Genomic DNA, 16,631 nt, shown 5'->3' on the forward strand with positions numbered 1-16,631 from the left:
CACTTACTTTAACTCTGCCTGTCCCATTAAAGTTACTAACCATAGACCTTTCTGGAGTCCCTGAGCTCCCTTGTCTAGTAGGTTCCTCTGAGCTGCCGTAGACGTCCTCCTGCTGCAGACGATCTGGACTCCAGCGGCAACAGCTTCTACGACTCGTCTCATCACTATCCCCTCTCTCTCTTACTCCCCTCTATCTGTCTTTCCAGACCCAACTCAGTCGAGGCATGATGGCTGTCTAACATGAGTCTGGTCCTGCTGGAGGTTTCTGCCTGTTAAAGGAAGTTTTTCCTCTCCACTGTAACTAGCTAAATACTGCGATGTGCAATGCTCATGATGGATTAAGGTGGGGTCAGACTGAGTCTTACCCTGTCTTGAAGTTGGGTCTCTGTTCCTATGTTTGTAAAAGTGTCCTGCCGCTTGGTATATACCAAACAAACTGTATGTGTAGCACAGGCATGTCCAAAGTACGGCCCGAAAAAATTGAATTTCCCCCTGGGGATCAATAAAAGTACCTTTCTTTCTTATAAAGGCACAAGAAGCCACAGCAACTCAAAATAATGAAGTTAGAAGAGATTTTTTCTGTTTTCAAGTTTACCCAACTTACAATAATTCATTATTTTGAACGTTTGGGTTTACAGTGTAAGCACTGCTGTACCTGCAGATTCCCTGCAGAGAGATGACAGCACATAGCAGAGTCAACTCCAGCACCCTTTTGATTTAATGCACGGCCTCTATTTAGCAATTACTTGGTGGCAATTTGATTGTATACAAATTATTTGGAGCTTGACACCTCAGACAGACCGCTCACCCTGTTACACCCTCATGTGACATTCCCTTTTAAAATGCACCTTTAGCTTTCACAGCACAGACTGTTCTCTTAAACCACATGACAGTGCTACTGCTGCTTTATTGTTCTGCAGGTTTCTCCAACGCCATCATTGCTTTCTGCTAGTCTCCCTCTCGTCTTTGGAGGAAGAATCAAAACGTTCATGAAACTGTTTTTTGCTTTCTGCAATTATTCTATCTCTTTCAACCTGAGAAAGAAAACATCTCAGAATCCATCCACATCATCTGACAACATTTCAGTCCCTGGGAGATTTTCAATCTTCCAAGCAACTTGGGAGTGGTAGGTGTAGTTGCATGCACATATTTCTTTACAGATGCTTAATAAAGCTAACTGTGATTAGATGACTGAGGATGTTTTTCAGGATTCCATTGCAGTGGGTTACTATCAGTGTGTTTTGCTCATCACTTGGACTGTTTCCTGATTACATGCTATTCCCACTGAAACACCGGTGGATGATACTACTCATACTGCAGAAGAAGGTTGGGACATTTATTATACCAAAATCAAGAGTAATGCACTTTAAAAAAATATCCTGTCTTCTCTATCAAACAATAGCTGTTTTTGATTGTGTTGTTTGTGTTGTTGTTTTGCTACTGCATTCTTTGGTTTTATCACAAGGGTCACACCTCAGCCAGGTATCCAAAACCTTTCCACACTGATCCTTTATCTGTCTCTCAGTAATCTCTTCACCCGCCTGTCACCGCCCCATTTCACTCTTTGCCTACAGAGGAAATCAGACCTGTTGCTCCAACTAGGGAAACAGCTTCTTTTTTTTTTTTTATGGCTTGTCAGTTTCACTCCTTTTTTTTTTTTTATCAAGTCCTGTTTGAACAAATCCTGGATCAGGCAAATTGACAGAGTGATTACTTGTATTGCCCCTGGTGTAATGTTTCTAAGACTATAAAATCTGACAGTTTACACAAGTAATCAGAAACTCCTGGCGAGACATCAAAAGTTAACAGTTTTAAAAGAGGTAAATGTTACTGCTCAAGGCTTTCTCTTCTAAGTCTCTGCAGACAAAAATGAGTATCTCACTTCAGCCTCATTCAAGTTTCAAATTGTTCTCATTAGTTTCTCCTAAAATTCACTAGGAGAAATAATTGAGACCATGACATGAGTCTTAAATGAGAGATCTCATTAATGGCTAATTTTCTTAATTATATTTTTGGCCTTTTTGCCTTTATTTGACAGGACAGCTGATGAGAGACAGGAAATGTGGGGAGTAGTGAGCGGGTGAAGACATGCAGGAAATGGTCGACCGGCTGGGAATCGAACCGGCGACCCCTGTGATGAGGACTGTACCCAGAGGAAAATGTTACTGCTCAAGGCTTTCTCTTCTAAGTTTCTGGAGATAAAATTGAGATTCTCACTTCAGCCTCATTCAAGTTTCAAATTGTTCTCATTAGTTTCTCCTAAAATTCACTAGGAGAAATAATTGAGACCATGACATGAGTCTTATTTGAGACTTAAATGAGAGATCTCATTAATGGCTCATTTTCTTCTCTTTTTTAAAATATATTTTTGGACTTTTTGCCTTTATTTGACAGGACAACTGAAGAGAGACAGGAAATGTGGGGAGTAGTGAGCGGAGGAAGACATGCAGGAAATGGTCGACGGGCTGGGAATCGAACCGGCGACCCCTGTGACGAGGACTGTAGCCTCCGTATGTGGGGCGCTTAGACCGCTAGGCCACAGTCATAATCTAGCCATAATCTGGATAAATCTGGTCAGCCCTTTTGCGGCCCATATTTTAAATAAATGGTCTGTCATACCTGGAGATATGAAATCTCTATCTTTTGTAATTTCTCTCAAATCCACTAAATCTTTGTGAAGTTGTTTCGTTCCAAACAGACTTGTAAAGGAAGGACCATATTGTGAAGTCAAAGAAGAGATCATTTCACATCTAAATATCTGATCTTGAAGTGGTTCAAATGTTTTAATGAGAATTGTAAGTTTGTGGACAATTACATTGAAATGTTAATTTTGCAGGGCACTATAAATGTTGATGAAAAGATGAGCTCAGGCTCTTTCTTTGCTCCATCTGAGCTCAACTTGAGACACAAAAACTGAGTCTGACAAAAACAAATGGATGAGGTTAGATTGAGACAATTGAGAGAGCTCCCTGATTTCTCCACCTGAGCTCAAAAGGAGTCACAACACTTGAGAAATACCTGAGAATCATTTCAGATTTAGACCAGATCTCCTTTTGAACTGAAAGGGAGACTAAGCTGAGACTTTTTACAACTTTTTTTTCTGGAGGCAAGAATGAGAAACAGGAGACATAAGCTATAGTCTCATTTTGCTTTCAAACAGATCTCATTGTTGTCTAGGAGACAGAAATGAAACACTTTTGAGATCTCCTCTCTACATTTCTTTTCCTATGGGAAGTCATCTTTATGTGTTCAGTGCTTGTTAAAGTGAATAAAATGCTTCTTAACCACTTGTTGCTTTGTTATTGTGCTGCATATGTGAAGGAATAAGTTATGCCACTTTGCAGTCGTGCCACAGTTTCTATTATTTTGTCATCCGAGACAAAAGTTTGTCATTGATGAGCTCATCCAATGACTTAATGTAAGTAAGTAAGTAAGTAAACTTTATTTAGTATGGCACCTTTCACAGACATAGTCATAAAGTGCTTTACAGAGAATCAATAATAATAATAATAATAATACATTTTATTTTGGGCGCCTTTCAAATCACCCAAGGTCACCTTACAGATAATAAAAAAATTCATCATAAAAAAAAAGTAATAAATCAAAATAACACCCAGATTTCTTAAAGACTTTTTTACAGCGGTGGAGAGAGAGCCCAAGTAATTGGTGACCTTAGTTGCATTGCTGTCCGAGGCAATAATGAGGACTTCAGTTTTTTTTGTGTTTAACTGCAAGAAGTTGTCACTCATCCAGTCCTGTATGGCAGACAGACAGCCAAGCTGTTGACCGAATGCTCCCTTTTTTGTGTGTGTGTGTGTGTTTGTGTAATAATAAGCTGTATGTGTGTTGTGGCTTTGTCCTATACTACAGATGGAACAGAAAGCTGGCATGCAAGCCTGCACTGACAGATCTCACTGAAAATGCAAAGCACTGTCTAATGTCATGCAACCAAAAGGACTAAAATGATGAGCTCTATCAAGATAATAGGTATCAAAACAGGTTATGATATGAATGTTAATGTAAGCATACAAGAGTTCCTTGTTTAAATGTAATGTTACAAGTTCAGCAGTTTCCTGCAGAGATGAAGATGAGCGAACTCCCTTGATTGTCTTTTCTCACTGAAGTGTGAACGTATTTATTCTAACACACAGCAGAAGACAGAGGCGTAGTGTTTGCATTGCATAACTTAAAGGTAGAACTGGTACCTGTGACAACACGCTGTGCTGTTAACAACATGCTAGCATGACGGGGTGTGGGCTGCACATCAATCAGTCACTGAAGTGAAGCCAAGTTTCTATCAATGGTCATGTTTCACTCATGTCGCTGTGGCCTCACCTCATACCTCACATACATATCCGGAAAATGTATTGCATATTTGTTTCAGGGCTTATTTGTCACGTCTTAAATCTGGTTCTGTGCTTCAACTCTAACAAAGGTTTTGATGACAGGTGTAGTTTTTGGAAGGGAGCACCAAGATGGTATGGTCAATCCTGCCTGCTACAACAAGAACAGGGTTCAGCTGGTGTGCAGAGAGAGCTTCTGTCCTGAGGCTGCAAGACTGCTGAACTCTGCAAAGTGGTGCTCTGTAGTCTCGGCCACTCCCGGACTCTGATACGAACAGTACAAGCAACAGACTACCTCAAAACTTGCACACTGTACATTTGTACATTCAATTGCACTATAATAATAATAATAATAATAATAATAATAATAATAATAATAATAATAATAATAATACATTTTATTTATAAAAGCACTTTAAAAGATTCTCCAAGCGCTTTACAGGAAAATAAAATTATACAATAGAAAAGTAAAGCAAAGGAAAACAGTGCAAAAAAAAAAGCAAAGAAAAGCAAGGCAGCAAAAATAAAAACAAAGGCAAGGCAAGGCAATGCAGCTTTATTTGTATAGCACATTTCATACACGAGGGCAACTCTATGTGCTTTACATTAACACATTAAAAGCATTGGAGACATTCAGACAGGCATAAAAGAACATAATTAAAATGACAAATATAATAAAACAGAAAAGAAAAGGAAAATTAGAAATATATTAAAAATTACATTAAAATTTTAATTTAAAGTGGGTTAAAATAATCTAAGATAGGAAGGCAGAGGTAAATAAAAAAGTCTTAATCTTTGATTTAAAAGAGGTGAGAGTTGGAGCAGACCTGCAGCTTTCAGGGAGTGTGTTCCAGATATGTGGAGCATAATGACTAAACGCTGCTTCACCATGTTTCCTTCTGACTCTCTGGACTGAAAGCAGACCAGTACCTGATGACCTCAGAGGTCGAGGTGGTTCATAAAGTAGTAGCAGATCAGCCTAAACCATTCAGTGCTTTATAAACCATCAGCAGGATTTTAAAGTCTATTCTCTGACAGACAGGAAGCCAGTGTAGAGATCTAAGAACTGGAGTGATGTGGTCTACTTTTTTGGTCCTTGTTAGGACTCGAGCAGCAGCATTCTGTATGAGCTGCAGCCGTCTGATGGACTTTTTAGGGAGTCCTGTAAAGACCCCGTTACAGTAGTCTAGTCTGCTAAAGATAAATGCATGGACGAGTTTTTCTGCATCCTGCTGAGACATGAGTCCTTTAATCCTTGATATATTCTTAAGGTGATAGTAGGCTGACTTTGTAATTGTCTTAATGTGGCTGCTGAAATTAAGGTCTGAGTCTAAGACTACACCAAGGTCTCTGGCTTGGTTTGAACATTTCATCATTGCAGATTGGAGCTGAGCAGTAACCTTTAACCTTTCTTCCTTGGCTCCAAAAACAATCATTTCAGTTTTTTCTTTGTTTAACAAAACAAGAAAAAAAAAAAAATCAATCAATTCTAGTTTAAAAGCCTTTGTAGAAAGGTGTGTTTTGAGTCCGGATTTGAATGTTGTGAGTGAGGGAGAGAATCTGAGGTGTTGTGGGAGAGAGTTCCAGAGGGTGGGGGAAGCGGCAGAGAAGGCCCTGTCCCTCCAGGTTCGGTGCTTGGGTTTAGTGAGAGGGGTGAGGAGGTTGGCGTTGGTGGAGGGATTATATGGCTGCAGAAGGTCAGTGAGGTAAGAGGGAGTTAGATTGTGGAGGGCTTTGTAGGTGATGAGGAGGATCTTGTACTGTATTCTTGAGGGGATGGGAAGCCAATGGAGGTTCTGGAGGACTGGGGGTGATGTGGTCTCTGGAGCGGGAGTGAGTGAGGAGGCGTGCAGCTGAGTTTTGTATGTATTGTAGTTTGTTGAGGAGGGTGTTGGGTGTACCGTAGAGGATGCTATTGCAATAATCAAGTCTTGAGGTGATGAAGGCGTGGATGAGAGTTTCAGCTGCAGTGAAGGAAAGGGAGGGGCGGAGACGGGCGATGTTTTTGAGGTGGAAGAAAGCGTTTTTTGAAATATTGTTAATGTGTTTTTGAAAGTTGAGTGACTGATCAAAAATGATACCAAGGTTACGGATGTGGGTGGATGCTGAAACAGTGGATTTATCAATAGTGAGTGAGAAGTCTGGGCAGGTGGAAGTGAAGGATTTTGGGCCTATGATAAGAATTTCGGATTTATTACAAATGAGTTTGAGAAAGTTTGTTTGCATCCAGGAGTTTATTTCAGTGAGGCAGTTTGTGAGGGTGGTGTGGGAAGCAGCGGTAATGGATGTGGTTGAAATGTAAAGCTGGATGTCGTCGGCATAACAGTGGAAGTGGAGGCCGTGGCGGCGTATGATGTGACCAAGGGGGAGCATGTAGATGATGAAGAGGAGGGGACCAAGCACCGAACCCTGGGGGACACCATGAGAGAGGGGGGCTGTGCGTGACTTGAGGTTGTTGATGCTGATAAACTGGTGGCGGTCAGAGAGGTAGGATTTGAACCAGGAGAGGGCGGTGCCAGTGATACCGAGGGAAGATTGAAGGCGGGTGAGGAGGATGGAGTGATTGAGGGTGTCGAAAGCTGCACTAATGTCCAGGAGGAGGAGGATGCTGAGGGAGTTGTTATCAGATGAGAGGATGAGGTCGTTGGTGATTTTGAGAAGGGCTGTTTCTGTGCTGTGATGAGTTCTGAATCCGGATTGAAATGGTTCGTACAGTTGATTGGAGTGAAGATAGGCTTTGAGCTGGGTGGCGACAGTGCGTTCAAGGATCTTTGACAGGAACGGGAGGTTGGAAATGGGACGGTAATTGTTGGGGCTGTTCTGGTCGAGTCCTGGTTTTTTGGAGGATGGGTGTGACAGAGGCGAGTTTGAGGGCGGGAGGGACAGAACCAGTGGATAGGGAGGAGTTGATTATGGAGAGGATAAGGGGTTGAAGGGCAGGGAGACAAGCTTTGGTCAGTGAGGAGGAGAGGGGGTCCAGGATGCAGGTTGATGTCTTCATGCCGGAGAGTGATTTATTTATATACTATGACATAAATAACTCAAACAGTCAATGCCAAGCGGCAACCTCCGGTCTGAAAATATGAGTCCAATGTGGAAGTGTTAAAAGCTGCAGTTCATGGAGGATCCGCTTGAGACTGGAAGTCTTGAAGTACCTGAAGTCACATACACATGAATGGGAAAAAAGACGATCTTTACAGCAGAAATAAACATGTTTACAGCCTGGTTCAAAAGACCAGTGTGGTCTGGATAGCTCATTTCTCAATCGACTCCCACTGTGAGGGGGGTGAAGTTTTTTCTAATTGAGATTACTAGTCTTCCAATGAGAGGCACAGCTGACTGCGGGAACCCTATAGCTGTTGGCGAGGAGGCTCAAACTCCGCCTCTTTACGTCACACTGGCGATGATTGGCCTCAAAACAGAGATTCAGCTCAGAGATTACAGTCAATATAGGAATCAGGAGCTGATGCGGGTCTCCAAACCAACCATGACTTTAAACGTGATTTTAGTCTACTCCTTACTGTCAAACTCTGTTATGTGACAGCAAAAGTAAAGCTCCTTCCACTTTTAAAACAATGTAATACAAGTTATGACCTGGCTGTGTTAAACCATAGACTGTATAAAATATGGACGTAGTATCCGTGACGTCACCCATCTGTTCCTGAGAGCTAGGTCCTTCAGAGTGTGCAGGACTCTGTTACAGACATTTCATGACACTGTGGTAGCGTCTGCTTTCTTCTATGCAGTGGTCTGCTGGGGAGCAGGGCAAGGTTATTATAGTTAACGAAAACTAACGAAATAACGAAAACGAGAGGTGAAAAAACATTTTCGTTAACTGAAATAAAAATAAAAACGAGGCTTCACAAAAAAACGAAAACTAACTGAAACTGTATTGTGAGTTTACAAAACTAACTAAAATAAACTAAAATGATAGAGAACATGTCTTTAGTTTTCGTCTTAAACTCAGTATTTTGAGTGGATATGTAAAAAAAATCAAGAACGATCGGGTGGACGTCTCTGCTCTCTGCATCTGCACGGGAGCGCGCCAAACGGAGCCTGCAGCTGACGGGCGCGCGCACTCACTGCGAGCTAGAATTGCGGGAGGATTAGAGACGAACTCTCTTGCTCCGACTACCTGCCCTGTTTATAACCGTTCCTGTGTGAATGCCCAACAAGTAAGTATAATGAGACGGAGAACTGACTTTTCCTGTCCATAGGCATTCACGTGTGTTAAAACTCCCGAGAGAGCAAATAGACGCCATGAGGGCATGCGTCATCTCATATTATTAATCACCCATATGATCCTGTTGATTATTGATTATTAGTATACTTGTAGTGGTAGCATCTGAATCATTATCTCTGTATCAATGATTATTGTTTATTGCTTATTTTATTGTTAAGGATGTATCAGTGAATCACCATATTATTTAACACTATAGAGGGTCAGTAATGCTAGCCTAAGTGTCCATATTGTGACCATCACCCTTATGTTTGTGTATTTATTTGATGTGTTGGCCTCTGTGGCCTCATTGGGTCTGCTGTACTGTTGTGCTGTACAAGGAGAATATTCACTAAACGGTTAAAGCTCCATCCTGTCTCTTGTCCAGTGTGTTCTGACCGACACCCCAGGGAGAGTACTATCCTACAGAGTATCTACCAGTATTCCCTATTTTTTAAGATATTAATTTTTTGTTTGTTTTCTGCCAGTTTCACTTCATTTGGCTCATCCACACTTTGCCTGCAGAGCGTTAATGGCAGCGAAAGTCAGGAGAAAGCGGCAGAGCCCCATTTGGGATTACTTTGAATATGACTGTCTCTGATAGGAGTAAGTGCCTTGCAATGGAAGGTGATAAAATATGTTGAAAATATGTTTCTCAAGGGGGAAAATCCCACTAATCTTAAAGTCCATTTTAAAAGCTCACACAAGACGGCTAACCTAGCATACCTTGTCAAGGCAAGAGAGAGTGCCCAGCCCCCTTACCCTGAAACAGAAGCTAACCCCTGGCCAGGCACACAGGCAAAAAAGACTAAAACTAGAACTGAAACTAATAAAAACTAAACTAAAACTAAGCATTTTCAAAAAATAGAAACTAAACTAAACTAGCAAACCCGCTTCAAAAACTAATTAAAACTAAACTGAAATTGAAAACAAAAAGTCAAAACGAAATAAAAATAGAAACAAATGAAAAATGCAAAACTATAATAACCTTGGAGCAGGGAGCACAGACAGGGACAGGAAAAGACTTAACAGACTGGTCAGGAGGGCCAGTTCTGTCCTGGGCTGTCCTCTGGACTCCATAGAGGAGGTGGGTGAGAGGAGGATGTTAGCCAAGCTGACATCCATTATGGACAATCCCTCTCACCCCCCCCTGCATGAGACTGTGGGGTCCCTGAGCAGCTCCTTCAGCAGCAGACTGAGACTCCCACCCTGCAGGACGGAGCGCTACCGCAGGTCCTTCATCCCATCTGCAATCAAACTGTTTAACACCAGCACTGCTGTGTCCCGTTAATCATCTGTTCTCATCTTTCATTCCACTACATGGAAGTTACTATGTGACTTGGCACATTCACAAATAACTACTGTATCCATCTGAATCACACTGTTCTTCATACTGTGTATTTTTGTTTTTAAATAACCTGGTGCAATTTAATCTGTGCAATAACTTACCTTATCTATTTATCAGATAGAAGTGTACATAGTGTGGATACATCTGTAATAGTTGCCATATTTTATTCTATTTTATTCTATTTTATTCTATTTTATGGGCTGTACGGTGGTGCAGTGAGTAGCGCTGTTGCCTCACAGCTAGAAGGTTCCTGGTTCGAATCCCCGTCTGGGCGGGTGCCTTTCTGTGTGGAGTTTGCATGTTCTCCATGTGCATGCATGGGTTCTCTCCGGGTACTCCGGCTTCCTCCCACAGTCCAAAAACAAGCTCACCAGGTTAATTGATCACTCTAAATTGCCCATGGGTGTGAGTGTGGGTGTGAATGGTTGTCTGTCTCTCTGTGTTAGCCCTGTGATTGGTTGGCGACCTGTCCAGGGTGTCCCCTGCCTGCCGCCCGAAGCCAGCTGGGATAGGCTCCAGCCCCCCTGTGACCCCTAACGGGATAAGCGGTCAAGATAATGGTTTCTATTTTATTTTATTCTATTTTATTTTATTCTATTTTATCTTATTCTATTTTCTTCTATTTCATTTTCTTCTATTCTATTCTATTTTATGTTCTTCTATTTTATTCTATTTTATTCTATTTTATTTTATTATATTTTATTCTATTTTATTCTATTATATTTTATTCTGTTATATTTTATTCTGTTATATTTTATTCTATTTTATCTATTTTATTTGATTTTATTATATTTTATTATATTATATTTTATTATATTTTATTTTATTACGTTTTATTCTATTTTATTTTATTCTATTTTATTTTATTCTATTTATTTTATTCTATTTATTCTATTCTATTTTATTTTACCTTTATCATTGCTATTATTACTGTTATTATATTTTTGAACTATGTTAGTACATTGTTGTGTTCCCCTGTCCCGTGTTGTAAGCTGCTGTAACAAAAGAATTTCCCTCAATGGGGGACTAATAAAGTATCTCTTATCTTATCTTAAAAGGCCTCTTCAGTTCCAAAATATATTTCCCCTATTTGGATAAGGTGAATGATGCAGTTACTGGTGTAACTCATGTCCGTTGTGTTCTGTGTTTCTATATTTAATCATATTCCTGATTGTTTTGGAATAAAAACTAGCTGCAAGAAAGAAAATGTGTTTAAAAGTGTCCTTTCAGTTCAGCACCTGCACTTAATGTTCTGAACACATACTATGGGTGCAGACCATATGTGCCCCCTGCAGTGCCATGCATTGTTCTAATGCATACAAGTGATCCAGTCTTCAAAGCTAAGATTCCTCCAGTCTGATCCGATTGTTTCAGCAGTCAGAGTTCTTAAACCAGCAATGTACAGATGGTTGGAATGTCTGTCTTTACTGTGTGTTCAGGAGGGGCTGTAAGGCCCTGGGCGCGGCTCCCCCACCCATAATTCATGTTCAAACCTGTTCCTGTAGGGCTGAAGGACCTTTTATGTAATCATGCACTGTGAGAGAAAAATACCCTGTTCCTCAGTATAACCATATGTTTGATGCTCAGGCTCTTATTGTCTGTCTGAGTTTGGATGTTAAAGTCCTCAGTGGAACTCTTGGTGTATGTGAAAACAACTTCAGGCTGGGTTAGTTTGTTTTGTATGTGCTTTAAGGACACACTACTTTAAAGTAAGTGATTTATGGTGTTGCTGAAATCTGAAATGTACATGCTGTCGCCTCACAGCAAGAGGATTCCTGTCTTAAATCCTGAGCAGGTTCAGGGGCCTCTCATGATGGAGTTGCATGCTTGTGTTACCCCCACCTCAGGCACTCCAACTTTCTCCCAGAGTCTTCAAGTACATGCTTGTTAGGTTAATTGGTGACCCTATGTTGGCTATAGGTGTGAATGTAAGTATGAAAGGTTACCTGTCTCTATGTGTCAAGCCCTAGGATGAACCAGTTGAAGGTGTAACACGCCTCTTGCCCAATGGCAGCTGGGATAGGCACAAGCCCCCCTGTGAATCCAAAATGGGATAAGCAGTATGGATGGATGGATGGATGGATGGAAACACTTGACTAAGCATAAATCTGGACTGAGGCAGGCTGGGTCTTGTCATATGTGGAATGTCATCGTTTCTGTCAAGGCAGCTAATGAGCTCTCTCTAAAAAAATACAAGTCAGGGTAGAAGTAAGGGAGTGCATTGCCTTCAGGGGACAGGGTTTACAACTGATGTTCCATAAGAGAACATTTGCAAAATGTTTTCAGAATTACTGAATGAACTAATTTGAATCAATGAATTGAGATACAGGATTTAAAAAAAGAACATTTGCATCCACTGTGAGAGCAAGTCTTGCAACCAAACCTGCAGCAGCAAATACTTCCAGTGTTCCAGTTATGGTATATCCATCAAAGTGCAATGTGTGTGTGTGTGTGTGTGTGTGTGTGTGTGTGTGTGTGTGTGTGTGTGTGTGTCACCGATTGGCGAGTCCATTCAGGTAGTTTTGAATGTTTTCCTGTAGCAGTTATTCATTGTGTCCTTATTTTTTTTTTTAACTGGGGCATTTCAGGTGTTTCTCCTAAATGTTAAATAAATAATTAAATTATTTTTGGTTTATAGCACCCCCCAGTGGCCAAAGTAGTATCTCTAATCTCACACTACTCTCATCCTGTACATGAGTAAGTAGTGTTTATAATAAAAGTTTGCAGCCTGCTTTCTTTTAAAAGTGAAACGTATATCATTCATTGAGAATCCTTGACATGCATTGTTTTTAAAACCTTGATCCTGCAGCATGTTTAACACTTTAATGGACACCTACCCCCACTGCAATGTTTGTTTGTTTTTTTACATAAATGACTGTGTAGAATTTGTGTTATGGTCCTGATTTTTGTTATTTGCCCTAACCCTCTCTTCCCAGAGGAAAAATTCACTGCTCAAGGCTTTCTCTTCTAAGTCTCTGGAGACAAAATTGAGATTCTCACTTCAGCCTCATTCAAGTTTCAAATTGTTCTCATTAGTTTCTCCTAAAATTCACGAGGAGAAATAGTTGAGACCATGACATGAGTCTTATTTGAGACTTAAATGAGAGATCTCATTAATGGCTCATTTTCTTCTCTTTTTTTTAAAATATATTTTTGGCTTTTTGCCTTTATTTGACAGGACAGCTGAAGAGAGACAGGAAATGTGGGGAGTAGTGAGCGGGGGAAGACATGCAGGAAATGGTCGACCAGCCGGGAATCGAACCTGTGACCCCTGCAACGAGGACTGTAGCCTCTGCATGTGGGGTGCTTAGACCACTAGGCCACCAGCGCCCAAAAGAATCCACCCCTTTAATTGTAATAATCTGGATAAATCTGGTCAGCTCTTTTGCGGCAAATATTTTAAATAAATGGTCTGTCATACCTGGGATGAAATCTCTATCTTTTACAATTTCTCTCAAATCCACTAAATCTTTGTGAAGTTGTTTTGTTCCAAACAGACTTGTAAAGGAAGGACCATATTGTGAAGTCAAAGAAGAGATCATTTCACATCTAAATATCTGATCTTGAAGTGGTTCAAATGTTTTAATGAGAATTGTAAGTTTGTGGACAATTACATTGAAATGTTAATTTTGCAGGGCACTATAAATGTTGATGAAAAGATGAGCTCAGGCTCTTTCTTTGCTCCATCTGAGCTCAACTTGAGACCCAAAAACTGAGTCTGACAAAAACAAATGGATGAGGTTAGATTGAGACAACTAAGAGAGCTCCCTGATTTCTCCACCTGAGCTCAAAAGGAGTCACAACACTTGAGAAATACCTGAGAATCATTTCAGATTTAGACCAGATCTCCTTTTGAACTGAAAGGGAGACTAAGCTGAGACTTTTTACAACTTTTTTTCTGGAGGCAAGAATGAGAAACAGGAGACATAAGCTATAGTCTCATTTTGCTTTCAAACAGATCTCATTGTTGTCTAGGAGACAGAAATGAAACACTTTTGAGATCTCCTCTCTAAATTTATTTTCCTATGGGTTTCTCTGCCTGCAGGTTGCATGGGTAGGGGCGGGGCCGGTCTCCTCAGGAGTGAGGCTCATCAGGCACACCTGTCCCTGATTTTCTCATCAGCACTGGCTTCTTAAGCTGCCACCAAACACTCCTCCAGTGCCAGATTATTTCCTCTAGCCGCATGCTCCATGTCCCATTGTAGCCTTGCTCCTGAGGAGATTCAAGCCACGCTTTCTGTGTACTTATCTCGAGTGTTTTCCAGAGGATTGATTCCTAGTTTTTTGTTTGTGAGTTTTTTGATAGAACCCTTTTCCCCCTTTTTGGGTGATTTTGTGTTACTCCTAGTTTTGTACTTTTTCTCAGTTGTTTTTACCCGCAAGGCGCTTTAGTTGAACCTTTTGTTTTTTTGCTTAATAAATATTTTTTTCCCTGTACTCTGCATTTGGGTCCTGGTCCTTTGCTCAAGCCGTAACAATTTGACTGCATCAATGCATACGGTCTTCTTTTCTTGTGTCCAGGCAAGAGTTTTCATTTCAGTCTTTTTCACAAGCAGCAAGAATTCCTCACAGGAACTTTAAGTGTTGAAAAAATACACTACCGTTCAAAAGTTTGGGGTCACTTAGAAATGTCCTTATTTTTGAAAGAAAAGCACAGTTTTTTTCAATGAAGATAACATTAAATTAATCAGAAATACACTCTATACATTGTTAATGTGGTAAATGACTATTCTAGCTGCAAACGTCTGTTTTTTAATGGAATATCTACAAAGGTGTATAGAGGCTCATTTCCAGCAACCATCACTCCAGTGTTCTAATGGTACATTGTGTTTGCTAATCGCGTTAGAAAGCTAATGGATGATTAGAAACATCTTGAAAACCCTTGTGCAGTTACTTTAGCACAGCTGAAAATGGTTTTGCTGGTTAGAGAAGCTGTAAAACTGGCCTTTCTTTGAGCTAGTTGAGTATCTGGAGCATCACATTTGTGGGTTCGATTATACTCTCAGAATGGCCAGAAAAAGAGAACTTTCATATGAAACTCCACAGTCTATTCTTGTTCTTAGAAATGAAGGATATTCCATGCGAGAAATTGCCAAGAAACTGAACATTTCCTACAACGATGTGTACTACTCCCTTCAGAGAACAGCACAAACAGGCTCTAACCAGAGTAGAAAGAGAAGTGGGAGGCCCCGGTGCACAACTGAACAAGAAGACAAGTACAGTAGAGTCTCTAGTTTGAGAAATAGACGCCTCACAGGTCCTGAACTGGCAGCTTCATTAAATGGTACCCGCAAATCACCAGTGTCAACGTCTACAGTGAAGAGGTGACTCCGGGATGCTGGCCTTCTAGGCAGAGTGGCAAAGAAAAAAGCCATATCTGAGACTGGCCAATAAAAGGAGAAGATGAATATGTGCAAAAGAACACAGACATTGGACAGAGGAAGATTGGAAAAAAAGTGTTATGGACAGACAAATCGAAGTTTCAGGTGTTTGGATCACACAGAAGAAGATTAGTGAGACGCAGAACAAGTGAAAAGATGCTGGAAGAGTGCCTGACGCCATCTGTTAAGCATGGTGGAGGTAATGTGATGGTGTGGGGCTGCTTTGGTGCAATATAAAATCCACTATTTCCCGGGACCTGAGGTGGACCTCCCACATAGACACAATCAGAAAAAAGGCCCAGCAGAGGATGTACTTCCTGCGTCAGCTCAGGTAGTTCAACCTGCCCCAGGAGCTGCTGATCATGTTCTACACCTCCATCATCCAGTCTGTTCTGTGTACCTCCATCACTGTCTGGTTTGGCTCTGCAACCAAACTAGACAAACACAGACTGCAACGGACTATAAGGACTGCAGAAAAAATCATCGGTGTCGACCTGCCCCCCATCCAGGACTTGTACCGGTCCAAACTCCTCCCCTCCTGCAGGCACTACAGATCACTGTGCGCCAAAACAACCCGCCATAAGAACAGTTTCTTCCCCCAGGCTGTCACTCTGATGAACACTAAACCATAACAGTGTCATACCTGTTGGATCAATACTCTCTGTAAATACACATGTAGATACACAATGCAACAATTCTCAAGCAGAATTCCATATTTCTATTTTTTGTATTATTTAACTACTATTTTATAATGTAAAACTACCTCTGCAACTCACCACTGCACTTTATCATATTATTTTAGCCTGTACATATTAGTCATGCCTATTTGTTGTTTCTTTGTATTTATAGCTAAGGTTATTGTTATTATATTTTTATTTTATTTTTTATTGTAGTTCTTATTCTTATTCCTATTCTTATGCCTTGTACAAAGAGAGCACAGTTTACTGAAGTCAAATTCCTTGTGTGTTCAAGCATACTTGGCGAATAAAGCTGATTCTGATTCTGATAAGTGGGAGATTTGTAAAAAATAAAAGGGATTTTGAATAATGAAGGCTATCACTCATTTTTGCAACGCCATGCCATACCCTGTGGACAGCGCTTGATTGGATTTCCTCCTACAACAGGACAATGACCCAAAGCACACTTCCAGATTATGCAAGAACTATTTAGGGAAGAAGCAGGCAGCTGGTATTCTGTCTGTAATGGAGTGGACAGCGCAGTCACCAGATCTCAACCCCATTGAGCTGTTGTGGGAGCAGCTTGACCGTATGAAGTGTCCATCAAGCCAATCCAACTTGTGGGAGGTGCTTCAGGAAGCGTGGGGTGAAATTTCTTCAGAT

Source organism: Notolabrus celidotus, chromosome 1, assembly GCF_009762535.1.
Source record: "Notolabrus celidotus isolate fNotCel1 chromosome 1, fNotCel1.pri, whole genome shotgun sequence".
NCBI lineage: Eukaryota > Metazoa > Chordata > Actinopteri > Labriformes > Labridae > Notolabrus > Notolabrus celidotus.